Genomic DNA, 12841 nt, shown 5'->3' on the forward strand with positions numbered 1-12841 from the left:
GGTTTTGAGATGGACCCGGTTAAAGTTCAAGCTGTGCAGGAATGGCCTAGGCCTATTGGTTTGAAATCGATACAGAGGTTTTTAGGTTTCGCCAATTATTACAGAAAATTCATTAAAAATTTTTCTAGTATTGTCAAACCTCTGACCGATCTCACCAGGAAAGGTGCTGATGCAGTTCAGTGGTCTTCTGAGGACATTGAAGCTTTTGTGTATCTCAAGGAGAGGTTCACCTCTGCTCCCATCCTTATGCAGCCTGATGTGACTAAGCCGTTTTTGGTTGAGGTTGATGCTTCCTCTGTGGGGGTTGGCGCAGTATTGTCTCAGGATAACGGGGATGGATTACATCCCTGTGCCTTTTTTTCAAAAAAATTTTCGGAGACTGAACTGAATTACGATATTGGTAATCGGGAATTATTGGCTATTAAACTCGCATTTGAACACTGGCGCCACTTCTTGGAAGGTGCGGAATTTCCCGTTCAGGTTCTTACGGATCATAAAAATCTGATATATCTTGATGCTGCCAAGCGCCTGAATGCCCGTCAGGCTAGGTGGGCACTGTTTTTCTCGCGGTTTAATTTCTCCGTTACTTACATCCCTGGTACTAAGAATGTTAAGGCGGATGCCTTGTCTCGCAGTTTTTCTCCCATAGTCGGTGCTGAGAAAGAGGAGAACATTTTACAAGAAGGTGTTGTGATAGCTGCTTTGGACTCTGTTTTGGAAGATGAGATTCTTAAAGCACAGGAGAATGCCCCATCTAACACTCCTCATGGGAGGTTGTTTGTGCCTGGGACCTTTAGGAGAGATTTGTTTGTTGAGTGTCACGAATCTCGGTTGGCAGGTCATCCCGGAATCTCTGAGACCAAGAGACTGGTGGGTCGCAGTTTTTGGTGGCCTGGATGGCAGAAGGAAGTCATTAAGTGGGTGCGTCAATGTACTATATGTGCTAGATCTAAGTCCTCACATACTCCTGCTGCGGGGTTGCTTTGTCCTTTGGAGGTTCCCAGTGCTCCTTGGACACATTTGGCTATGGACTTTATAACTGACCTTCCCCCCCTCTGAGGGTTTTACTGTCATCTGGGTGGTAGTGGACCGTTTTAGCAAGATGTGTCACTTGGCTCCCTTCGTCAAACTGCCCTGCTCTAAAACTCTCGCTAAGGCCTTTGTCAAGGAAATTGTCAGACTTCATGGCGTTCCTACTGACATTGTTTCTGATAGGGGTCCTCAGTTCGTGGCTCGTTTTTGGCGTGCCTTTTGTGACAGGTTGGGAGTTCATTTGTCGTTCTCGTCCGGATATCATCCTGAATCTAATGGCCAGACAGAAAGGAAAAACCAGGATGTTGAGCAGTTCTTGCATTGTTTTGTGGCAGACAATCAAGAGGGGTGGTCTGAGTTTCTGCCACTTGCTGAATTTGCTCTGAACAATCATAGATCTTCTTCTGCTGGTTGTTCGCCTTTTTTTTTGTTGTTCTGGGAGACATCCGTCGTTTGGGTCGTTCTCCAAGTTGGGATCTGCCGTGCCTGAGGAGGAGAATTTTTCCGGTGATTTGGAGAGAGTTTGGACGGATGTGCGTGGTAATCTTCAGGAGGCCAACAGAAAATCTAAAGACTACTTTGATAGGAAACGACAGGAGGTTTTGTTCGCTGTTGGTGACATGGTTTGGTTGTCCTCTAGGAATCTGCGGTTGAGGATTCCTTCTAAGAAATTGGGTCCCAAGTTTGTAGGGCCCTTTAAGGTGCTTCAGGTTGTCAACCAATCTGCTGTTAGGTTGGAGGTTCCTACCTCCTGGAGAATTAATCCGGTATTTCATGTCTCTCTGTTAAAAAAAGCTGTTGTGTCGGATGGTGACGCCTCTGCCTCTGTTCCTCCGGTGGTGGAGGACGGGGAATATGAAATTTCTCGCATCCTTAACTCTAGACGGTATAGAGGTAGTTTGCAGTATCTTGTGGCCTGGAAAGGTTTCGGACCCGAGGATAACTCTTGGGTGAGGTCAGATGATGTTTCCACGTCCAGACTTATCAGAGCGTTTCACAGGAGATTTCCTGATAAGCCTGGTCCTAGGGGATCCGGAGGATCCTCTTAGAAGGGGGGGTACTGTTAGAACCTTGCTCTTAGGTTTTTTCTATTACTGGTCACATGACCTTGTTGGCCTATTTAATCCTGCTCCGCCCTTCTGGCTTTGCTGGACTTCATTGTATAACTACTTTCTAGCTAGCCTGTGCTCTGTATCTAACTCTGTTAGTTTGCTTGGTCTACGGACCTCTATGTTCTATATATTTTGTTTGTTCGTCTGTCTGCTACTATTTCTGTTAGGAGGTGTCCCATTTTCCTCCCAGTCCTTAGTACTTGTAGGGATTCCTTCCCCACATCTATAGGTCTCCGTACAGACAGGTTCCCAAAGACATCGTAGGGATTCAGCTGAGTTCTATCATAGGGACAGATCTCCTCTCTTTCCTTAGCTCTGGTAGCAGAACATAACAGTACGCTTGTCAGAAGAAGTGGATCTTCAGCTTCCTTTTCAAGGTGTCCATGATAGGCGACAGTCTGATGTGTTGGGGTACAGCGTTATCACAGTAGGGGAGATGCATGGAACAAATCTGCTGAGAGCCTAAATCACTGTAAGCTTCCAAGAGCTCACAACTGAGCAGATAAACCCCTGCACCGATTAATATGAAGGCGAAAGGCTTCTAATGACTGCAGGAGTGGGAGGAATCAGACGCTTCAGGCTCCTCTCTGTGACGGTAAACCCATAACACCTTGCAAGCTTCAACACAATGTTCACAAGGTAGACAGCAGCGGTGGTCGGTCTCCTACACAACGAGCTAACTCCATGATGACAGAGGACAACATCTGCAAGTAGTGTGTATGTTCTCCCCGTGTTTGTGGGGGTTTCCTTCAGGTTCTCCTCAGTAAAAAAGCAGCCATACAGCAGTGTTCACAGTTAAAAAAGTTAGGGACTGACACCACCATTTGCGTGGCCAACAGTTTGGAGATGGTGGAGTTCGACCTCTTAGCTTTGTCATGTGTGGGAGGAAACAATCTTTTACGTGACCACAAATGCGGGACTAAGGGCTGGCTGTGGTGCTGATAGAGGGCGGAGTATGGTGAAACGGACAAACTGCTGGACCGTGAGTGAGGTGCAAGCACAGATGTAACGGTGGATTGAGAACCGTGGTGTGCTCAGTGAAACAAACACAGCAGGCATGTCTGCTTCTGATATAGCTGACAGGCTCTCTTTCACCCTGACTGGAGCGGGTACAGAACTAGAAGTTCTGCGGTGGGAGACCTGCGTGACAATACTTGGCACGGTAACAGAGGAGGAGGAAGAAGCAGCTGATGCTTTTGATGGGGCAGCTGATGGTTGTTGAGGTCCGCATTTTAGCGTGGTAAGATTACCAGCGTAACACATGTTGTGTGCGCATGTGAAGGTTCATGCATGTAGTAGTCAAATTATTAGCACTTTTTCCCTCTACTGAGTTTTTTATCGCAAACTTTGCAGATGACGCGATCTGGCTCATCCTTTGCGGTCTCCCAAAAAAAAAAGCCCAGACTAGGCAACCTTTGCCGCCCCTGCGAGCTGCAGACCAGCGACTGCTGCCGGTCATTGCCACGGTTGTTGTGAAGGATGCAGTGCTCCTCGTGTTTGCATTACTTTGCGTCTGCGCCATAGGACGCAACGTAACCTTCTCGTCTTCCTCCTCCACCGCCTCAGATGAGCTACTCAGCTGCGTACCTCTGGGTTCACTCCAACTTGGATGAACAACCTCATCATCCCATGTGCTATCCCATTCCTCACCTTCAGAGTCACCCTCCTCTTCTTCTTGCCCTGACCGCACAGTACAGTCGAGGGTTACGGAGCTACTCTTACTCAACTCCCCCCTCCCCCCCTGTATGGAGAACAATATCTGTATCTGTCCCAAACTATTTTAAGCGGAGATGTAGCCTGCTTTATATACCAATTTTGAGTTTATCAGGTCTGTGTACCCCTTCTGTGGAGAAGAATATCAGCACCAAAAAAATTATTTCACTAGAGTATAACTATTGTAAAGGAGACCAAAACCTCTTTGAATACAGCCAACCCAGCACATCGAGATCCAATCAGGAGTGTTCACATTTCCCTAAATTAGGGCATAAAACCACCGAAGTGGCATCAATTTCACTACAGTAGAAAATGTAGAATTAGGAAAGACACCTCTTCCCCTCCAGCCAACCCAGTAGATGGAGATCTAATCAGGATTCCCCACATTTCCAAAAATTAGGGCCTAAAACCTGCAGCAGCAGCAAGAGCAGGCACACAACCCACATCACAGACGCATTTCCGCAAGATCAATGCAGCACACTAAAAACTACAACATCGCCTACTCTGTACAGTCTGCAGTTATGGTGCAAAGTCCTTGGAGATCCATGACTTGTTCATCTTGATGAAAGTTAGGCGGTCAACACTTTCATGGGACAGCCGGCTGCGCTTATCCGTCGGGACACGAATGCTGGCTGTCGGGCATGATAAAACCTCCAAGGCGTGACAGGCGAGCTCAGGCCATTGATCCATTTTTGAAGACCAAAATGGAAAAGGGTTAAAATCCTCCCTGATGGTATTCATATTGAGCTCTAGATACTCCTCCACCATCCTCTCCAGTCGTTTACCATGTGTCAAACTTGTACTCTGTTGTGCTGGTGCATGAGCTGGTCTAAAAAATGTGTGAAAAGACTCAGAAATTGCTTCTGCCACTTACGCTGCTGCTGCTAATGTTTTGGTGTTGACAAACTGACGTGCTGGAGGTTGAAAGACTACAGCTGCGACGCACACTGTGTGCCTCACTCCTATCTTGGGGAAAAGCTCTATTAAGGTTGCTTAAAAGCTTGTTTCGAAACTCCAACATTAGCAGGTCCCTTTCCAGGGCGGGAAGCATCTGGCAAAATTTAGTCTTATAACGTGGATCTAATAAGAGTGGCAACCCAGTAGTCAGCATTATTTCGAATCCTAACTATACGGGAATCATGTTGCTTATAGTGCATCAAGAAGGCACTTGTATGTCAGGCTCTTCCAGGTGGTCCAAAGCCAGGCTCTGTTGCTGGCTGCGTAACACTGATGCTTTTTTCCTCCGTCCCCTCCTGCAAACCACGTTCAACAGAGAGGGGATGATTATCCTCTTCATCCTCTGACAGCTAATGCCCCGTCTCATGCTGCACATAACACATCTGCATCTCTGGCTGCTGTGGGCATAAAAGGGGACAAACTTATGGTGTGGCACCCATGCTCCCCTGACCTCAACCCCATTGAGCACCTCTGGAGCATCATCAAAAGGAGTGTCTATGATGGAGGGAGGCAGTTCACATCTAAGCAACAGTTCTGGGAGGGTATTCTGTCCTCATGCAAAACAATTGAAGCAGAAACCATCCAAAACCTGACAAATTCAATGAATGAGAGAGTTCAGAAGCTCCTTTCGAACAAGGGGTCCTATGTGCAAATGTAACATCACCTAGAATAAAATTTTGAGTTGAAAACTGTTTGATTTCAGTGTGTAATAACCTGCTAATGCTTATAATTTCAAAAATGCCCATTTTTTTGTTCTTTATTAAAATGAAAAGGTTGAAAACTCTGCTGTGCATAATAATTTGGAACATGCATTTTGAGTGTTTTATTTTTTTTAAAATATACTGTTATCATAGGCAGTTTGTACAAAAACCTTTCAATTGTACTCTAATAGTTATTTGACTGGAAAATTACAATGACTGCAATTCATAAAGGTAATTTGGGAAAATCTGAGAAAATATTATTTGCATAATAATTTGGAACACAGTGTAAAGCGACAGAAAAATATTTTTTCTAGAAAATCGTTTTTATTGTGTAAAAGCGGCAAAACATTAAAAAAACTATATAAAAAATGCACTGACCCGAAGAATAACGCTGCATTATCAATTTTACCACACGCAGAATGGCATAAAAAAACCTCAAAAAAACAATTCCTGAATTGTTGCTTTTTGTTTATTCTGCCTCCCAAAAATCAGAATAGAAAAAAATGTCACGTGCCCGAAAATGGTACCGATAAAAAAAACCTCAACTTGTCCTGCAAAAAACAAGAAATCACATGACTCTGTCGGCCAAAATATGGAAAAATTATAGCTCTCAAAATATGGTGATGCAAACACTAGTCTTTGCAAAAAAAGCGTCTTTTAGTGTGTGACCGCTGTCAGTCATAAAAACCCGACATGAACCTGGTATTGCTGTAATCACACCGACCCGAAGAATAAAGTAGTCTAATCACTTATACCACGCGAGGAATGGTGTAAAAAATAAACTCTAGGGTTACAGATGTGCTAGGGTTAGGGTTGGGGTTGTATTAGGGTTGGGGCTAGGGTTGGTTTTTTTTCAAAAGTAAAGAAAAAATAAAAGATAATATGGCGACCAGTGTTGAGCGCAAGTGCTCGCTACTTGAGTTTGCATCGGGTACTCGGGTATGCACTGAGTATCGCGGGTGCTCGAGTGACATGCTCGAGTCTCCGCCCCATATGCTTCGCAGCCAAAAAAAAAACGTTGCTGGGATCGCCTGCCATGCACGAGCGATCCCCGCATTTTTTTTTTTGGTGTCTAACAATCGTGAAACATGCGGGGCGGGGACTCGAGCATGTCATTCGAGCACCCGCGTTACTTTGTGCATACCCGAGTACCCGATGCAAACTCAAGTAGCGAGCACTTGTGCTCAAGACTAATGACAACTTATTTAATATGTTGACCTAATCTTATCAAATTCTGTCGTACCTTTGGGTTCAAAATGTACACTATACTCCTTGATAAAATTCTTGAGGGGTCTAGTTTCCAAAATGGGGTCACTTGTGGGGGGTTTTCACTATTTCGGCACATCAGGGGCTCCCGAAATGCGACATGGCGTCCGCTCTTGATTCCAGGCAATTTTGCGTTCAAAAAGTCACACAATGCTCCTTCCCTTCTGAACCCTGACGTGCGCCCAAACAGAGTATTTTCCCCACATATGGGGTATTGGCGCACTCAGGAGAAATTGCACAACAGTTTTTAGGTTCCGTTTTCTCCTCTTACCCCTGTGGAACTAAAAAAAATCGCTGATCAACTTTTAACCCTTATAGCGCACTAATAAAAAACAATTTTGGTTCCAAAATTGTGCTGATGTAAAGTAGACATGTGGGAAATGTTATTTATTAACTATTTTGTGTAACATATCTCTCTGATTTAACGGAATAAAAATTCAAATTTTGAAAATTGTGAAATTTTCAAAATTTTCGCCAAATTTCCAATTTTTTCACAAATAAACGCAAGTGATATTGAAGAAATTTTACCACTATCATGAAGAACAATATGTCATGAAAAAACAATCTCATAATCAGCGGGATCCGTTGAAGCGTTTCAGAGTAATTACCTCCTAAAGTGACAGTGGTCAGAATTGTAAACATTGGCCTGGTCATTAACGTGTAAACCACCCTGGGGGGTAAAGGGGTTAATAATAGCCATTTCAAAACTGTGCAGAAGGGTGCAGAGGTCCTTAATCTGTTCCCACTCCGTAAACGTGATACGCCCCACGTCCGTACTGCGTTGGCACAGGCTATACGACATGACATACTGCGTCAGGGCTCGTTGCTGCTGCCACAGTCGCTGCAACATGTGCAGAGTGGAATTCCACCGCGTTGGCACATCACTATCAACCTGTTAACTGTCATGGAGAAAGACCTCTGTATCAATGCAAGTCGATGACATGAGGGGTGCGAACGGCGGAAGTGAGCACACAGCTTCCGGACTTTCTGAAGCTGCTCATCCAGGCCGGGATAGTGGCGGAGAAATCGCTGTACCACCAGCTTGAGGACGTGAGCCATGCAAAGCACGTGTGTGGGTTCGCCTTGGCGTAGAGCCGCAAACAGGTTCGCACCGTTATCGTACATGGCCTTCCCTGGCTCCAGGTTCAGCGGAGACAGCTATTGCTGAAACTGAGCCTGGAGAGCTGTCCACCACTCTTCAGCTGTATGACTGCGATCTTCAAGGCATATTAATTTGAAGACTGCCTGGTTGCTGTGCTGCGCAGTATGGAGGTGGTGTGAATTTGCTCTGCACTGTTGGAACGCGTGTCTCGTTAAGGCAGAGGTTGATTGCCAAGTGAAGCACAGTGGATGGTCCATGCAATTTAGCAAATGGAGTTAGGGATTTAGTCAGGATTGATGGCTAATTATCTGCCTGTATTTTTCAGCATTAAGGACTCCATCATACAATTCCATCAGGGAGGCGTCTGATTGCCTCCAACATTATTCTGCAGAAGCAAAACGACCACAAATATACAGCCAATGTCATTAAGAACTGTAAATGGCATAAAGAAGAAAAAGGAGTCCTGGAAGTGATGATATGTCCCCACAGAGCCCTGATCTCAACATCAAGTTTGTCTGGGATTACATGAAGAGACAGAAGGTTTTGCGAAAGCCTACATAGGATCTGTGGTTAGATCTCCAAGATGTTCGGAACAATCTCCCTGTCGAGTTCCTTCAAAACTGTGTAAGTGCATCCAGAAGAATTGATGCTTTGATGATGTATTGTGTTCATTCACTTTGTATTTTGTTAATTGATAAAAATAGACACTTCTACATTTTAAACCATTTTCACTGTGCAGCATTTCTCCACACCTGCCTGTCTAGTTGATTGGAGGGGTTTCGGTCCTGAGGAAAGGTCTTGGGAGCCTGCCGACAACATCGTTCTCCCCCCTCTTCCCCCCTGCGATTTTTGAGCAGTGTCTCCGTTGGGTTGGCCTAAAGAACAGTGGGGCGTCAGGGGGGTGCTGCCACAGCAGTAACTCACGTGCCTCCTCAGCGTCGTCCTACTCTCCATCGTCAGCGTTCGGCATCTCCTCCCATCAGGGCGGCTCGCTGAGGTTCGCCTCTTGCAGCTCTCCTCTGCACAGCTGCAACAGCATGGTGTTTTCCATTTGGCCTTAGGGGGCGTGGCCGGTCTCTGCAGGAATTTAACCCTGCTTTGTACTGCAGAGATCAGGAGTGGTACCTGGCGACTACCTGCGGCCAAGACTATCCTCGCCACCAGAGGCTCTAGTGAAAACCAGTTAGTTGCTTAGTCACGCCACTCCAGGGTCAGCCCGGCCCCAGGAGCAGTGGGTCCACACCCAGCCATGTTACAGGAAGTTTCATCAGTTTTTATTTTAAGTACATTAAGACAACTTTTTCTGTTGAACAACTTCCTTTGTAGAGAAGCTGTCACTTGACATAAATGTGTAATTTTTTCCGTTATCATGAATCTGCGTCATTTTGTTTTTCTTTCCTGTGCCCCTTCGTTTTTAAAATATGGCACTTTAAGCCTTGTGTAAAGTAGTCTTTTTAGCCAACTCGGAGTGGTCTTTAACCCCTTACTGGCCAGTGGCTTTAGCCCCGCCCATCGGTGACCTGTCACGTGATCGCGGGTTACCGATGCGTGGGCATGGCAACCCGGGGTCTGCAGGAGATCCCTGTGGTTGTGATGTCTTGCTTGCTATGAGCGCCACCTAGTGGTTGGCGCTTATAGCACATGAGCATTTCTGCTACATAGAGGCAATCTGCTCATCGCCTTTCTGAAGCCGAGCCGATCAGGTATCTGCAGCTTCTGGTCTCCTGTGGAGACTATTGAAGAGGCAGAAAGTGGAAAAAATGTTTTTAAAAATATGAAAAAGGTAAAACAATATATAAAAGTTTAAATCGCCCCCTTTCGCCCCATTCAAAATAAAATAATAATAAAGAAAAGGCACATATTTGGTATTGCTGCGTTCAGAATCGCCCATTCTATCAATATAAAAAAAAGAATTAATCCGATCGGTAAACGGCGTAACGAGAAAATTCTAGACGCCAAAATTATGTTTTTTGGTCGTCACAACATTGAAATAAAATGAAATAATGGGCGATCAGCTCGACACGCAAAAAATAAGCCCTCACTTGGCCCCAGATCCCGAAAAATGGAGACTCTACGGGTCTCGGAAAATGGCACCATTTTTTAGCAAACTTTGGATTTTTTTTTCACCACTTAAATAAAAAAGAACCTATACATGTTTGGTGTCTACAAACTCGTAATGACCTGGAGAATCATAATTGCAGGTCAGTTATAGCATTCAGTGAAAAAATTGCATTTTTTGTTGCAATTTCACCGCGCTTGGAATTTTTTTCCCCGTTCTCCAGTACATGATATGGTAAAACCAGTGATGGCGTTTAAAAGTACAACTTGTCCCGCAAAAAATAAGCCCTCACATGGCAATATTGACCTAAAAATAAAAAGGCTATGGGTCTGGGAAGAAGGGGAGCAAACAATGAAAATGCAAAAATGGAAAATGCTCCGGTCATTAAGGGGTTAAAAAGCCTCCCATGTAGAGGAGTTTTGTATCACTACCACTTAGCTAAAGGGAGAAGATTAATATATAAGTAAGAGGAGTGGAGTGGCCGATGGAAAAGGGAATAAACCAATCCCAGATTCAGAAGAACAGCGGCATTTACACCAAATAAATGTCACAGATTTATGACAAGTGACAGATCCGATTTAATGTGATTGTTTCTGTGACAAAACAGACATTTTCTGATGTTCTATAACTCCTTTCCATATAAATGTATTGTGGGCTCTAGATGGCACCGTGTATGCTATCATTGTAATCTCCATTACTGGATAGAATTAGAGGAGAAAGACTAAGGCTCGAAGCTGTGACAAAAAATTATCAAAAGTGACTGCAGATTTTATTTGTATTTTTTTTAGGCAAAAGGAGTTAATAACAGCGACCACCTGACTGGGGTCTTACATCTTCAAGCAACTATTCCCAATCATCCGGGGAATCTACAAGAAGAAATGTCTTGTTTGCAGCCACTGATTTCTCTGCCTCCATTCAGTCCACAGTTGTGGATTTGTCCGGCTGAATCTTCCATGAGGCTTTTCCTCCATCACTGACTGCGAGGATCCATCACATAACTGCCATAGATTCAGCTTATGTGCTCAGACATCACTGGGAGCCCCCCAGCAATGTATACATGACATTGCCAGAACAGACCACCCCACTGTATCCAGAGCTGATCCCTCCGTACTAGGACCCTGTAATAGAAGTGGACGGCCCCCACACACAGGGGGCAGCTGTGGACGTGGTCCTGTGCCGGCTTCATTAGGGCAAGGTATATAGAGGATCTCATCTGTACCGAGAAGCCGGACGAGCAGTCCTGCAGCAGAAGTGACCGAACACTGCGAGTGTCAGTACCTAGGACCACCTCTTGGGAGGAGGAGGATGTTTTAATGAAGTATAAAAACTTAGGACACTATAGTCCTGATTGATCAATGCAATTATGCCAGAATTCTGGTGTAAATCACTTTGAAAAGTCACAATTTTTGTGCATTGTTGAGTTGATCAAAAATGTTGTGACTTTTGGTGTTTTCACGTCAGTTTTGCCCAGCTTCACCAAAATGGGCAGAGTTGGGGCAGGATGGAAGTGTGGTACCACAGCTTGTCTAATTCATGGTGAACTGTGGCTTCCCTTACACCCGAAATCTTACTCCAGTCCGTGACTGGAGTAAGATTTGTGGCAAGGTGCACGCACCACTTGTCAGAAGCGCATAATTCATGCGCCACTTAATGAATCTGGACCGTCTGACTCCAGCACGCTCCCTCATCAAGAGCAGCTTGAATATGGCCAGTCTTAATGAATCCCTGTCCTAAGTGCTTTATTAGTTAAAGAATAACCGTTGTTTTAATTTTTGTTTTGTAAATTAATATTACACATGAAAATAAGTAATTTTATAATCTTATCAGAGAAGTCTTCTTTTTCCTGCTGGATTGATCTTTCAGTCTCAATTCGCGGTAACATCTGTAAAATCTGTATTCAGTGAAGACAAACTTTCCTATTAGTGAGATAGATGACAGTTAGTGCTATTAATACTCTTTAAAGAAGGAAGGGGAGGAGCTAGCGGAAGGGGGAGGAGCTAGCGGAAGGCACAGACCTTCTGCTGCAAGTTCTCCTGAAACCACAGTTACTTCTCCATGGAAGATTGCAGCTGGTGTTTATACATAGAATCCTAGAACATTAGAATTGGAGGAACCTCCAGGGTCCTAGTGTCCAACCCCTGCTCAATGCAGGATTCACTAAACCATCTCAGACAAATGTCTGTCCAGCCTCTGTTTGAAGACTTCCATTGAAGGAGAATTCACCACCTCTCGTGGCAGCCTGTTCCATTGAAGAACGCACCAAATCTGCAGCGTGTGCACACAGCCTTGTTGTTCTTTTGGTCACAGGCAGGTCTTTGCACAGTCCTGAATGATAAGTACAGCACATACACGCTAAGGCTATGTGCACACGTAGCAGATTTGATGCAGAGCGTTTTTGCCTCTCTCTGGCAGAAGAAAACGCATGCAGATTTACATGCAGATTTACATGCAGATTTACATGCATTTTTTCTGCCAGAGAGAAGTGTTTTTCCAGCATTTTTTCAGCGTTTTCGCATGCGTTTTTTCAAGCACTTTTCCAAGTGATTTTGAGCATAACTTGGAAAAGTGCTTGACAAGTTGGTCACACAATATAAATCCATGCAACCGGCATGGATTTATATTGTGTGACCAACTTAGATGCTTTAAATGCTGCATCTATAGTAAAAAAAAAAAAGAATTAAAAAGTTAAAAGTAAAAAAAAACCTGTATACTCACCTCTCCAGTCTCCTCCCGGCGGCGTTCTCTCTCTTCAGCGTCCCGCGGTATACTGGCAGGACCTGCGGTGACGTCATTTAGTCAGCTGATGGTCACGCGACCATCACCTGACCGCTGACGTCAGCAGTCGCGTGACCATCAGCTGACTAGATGACGTCACTGCAGGTCCTGCAAGTACACCGCT

This window comes from Phyllobates terribilis, unplaced genomic scaffold (assembly GCF_046119375.1).
Source record: "Phyllobates terribilis strain yellow unplaced genomic scaffold, ASM4611937v1 Scaffold_125__1_contigs__length_5108534, whole genome shotgun sequence".
Classification (NCBI taxonomy): domain Eukaryota; kingdom Metazoa; phylum Chordata; class Amphibia; order Anura; family Dendrobatidae; genus Phyllobates; species Phyllobates terribilis.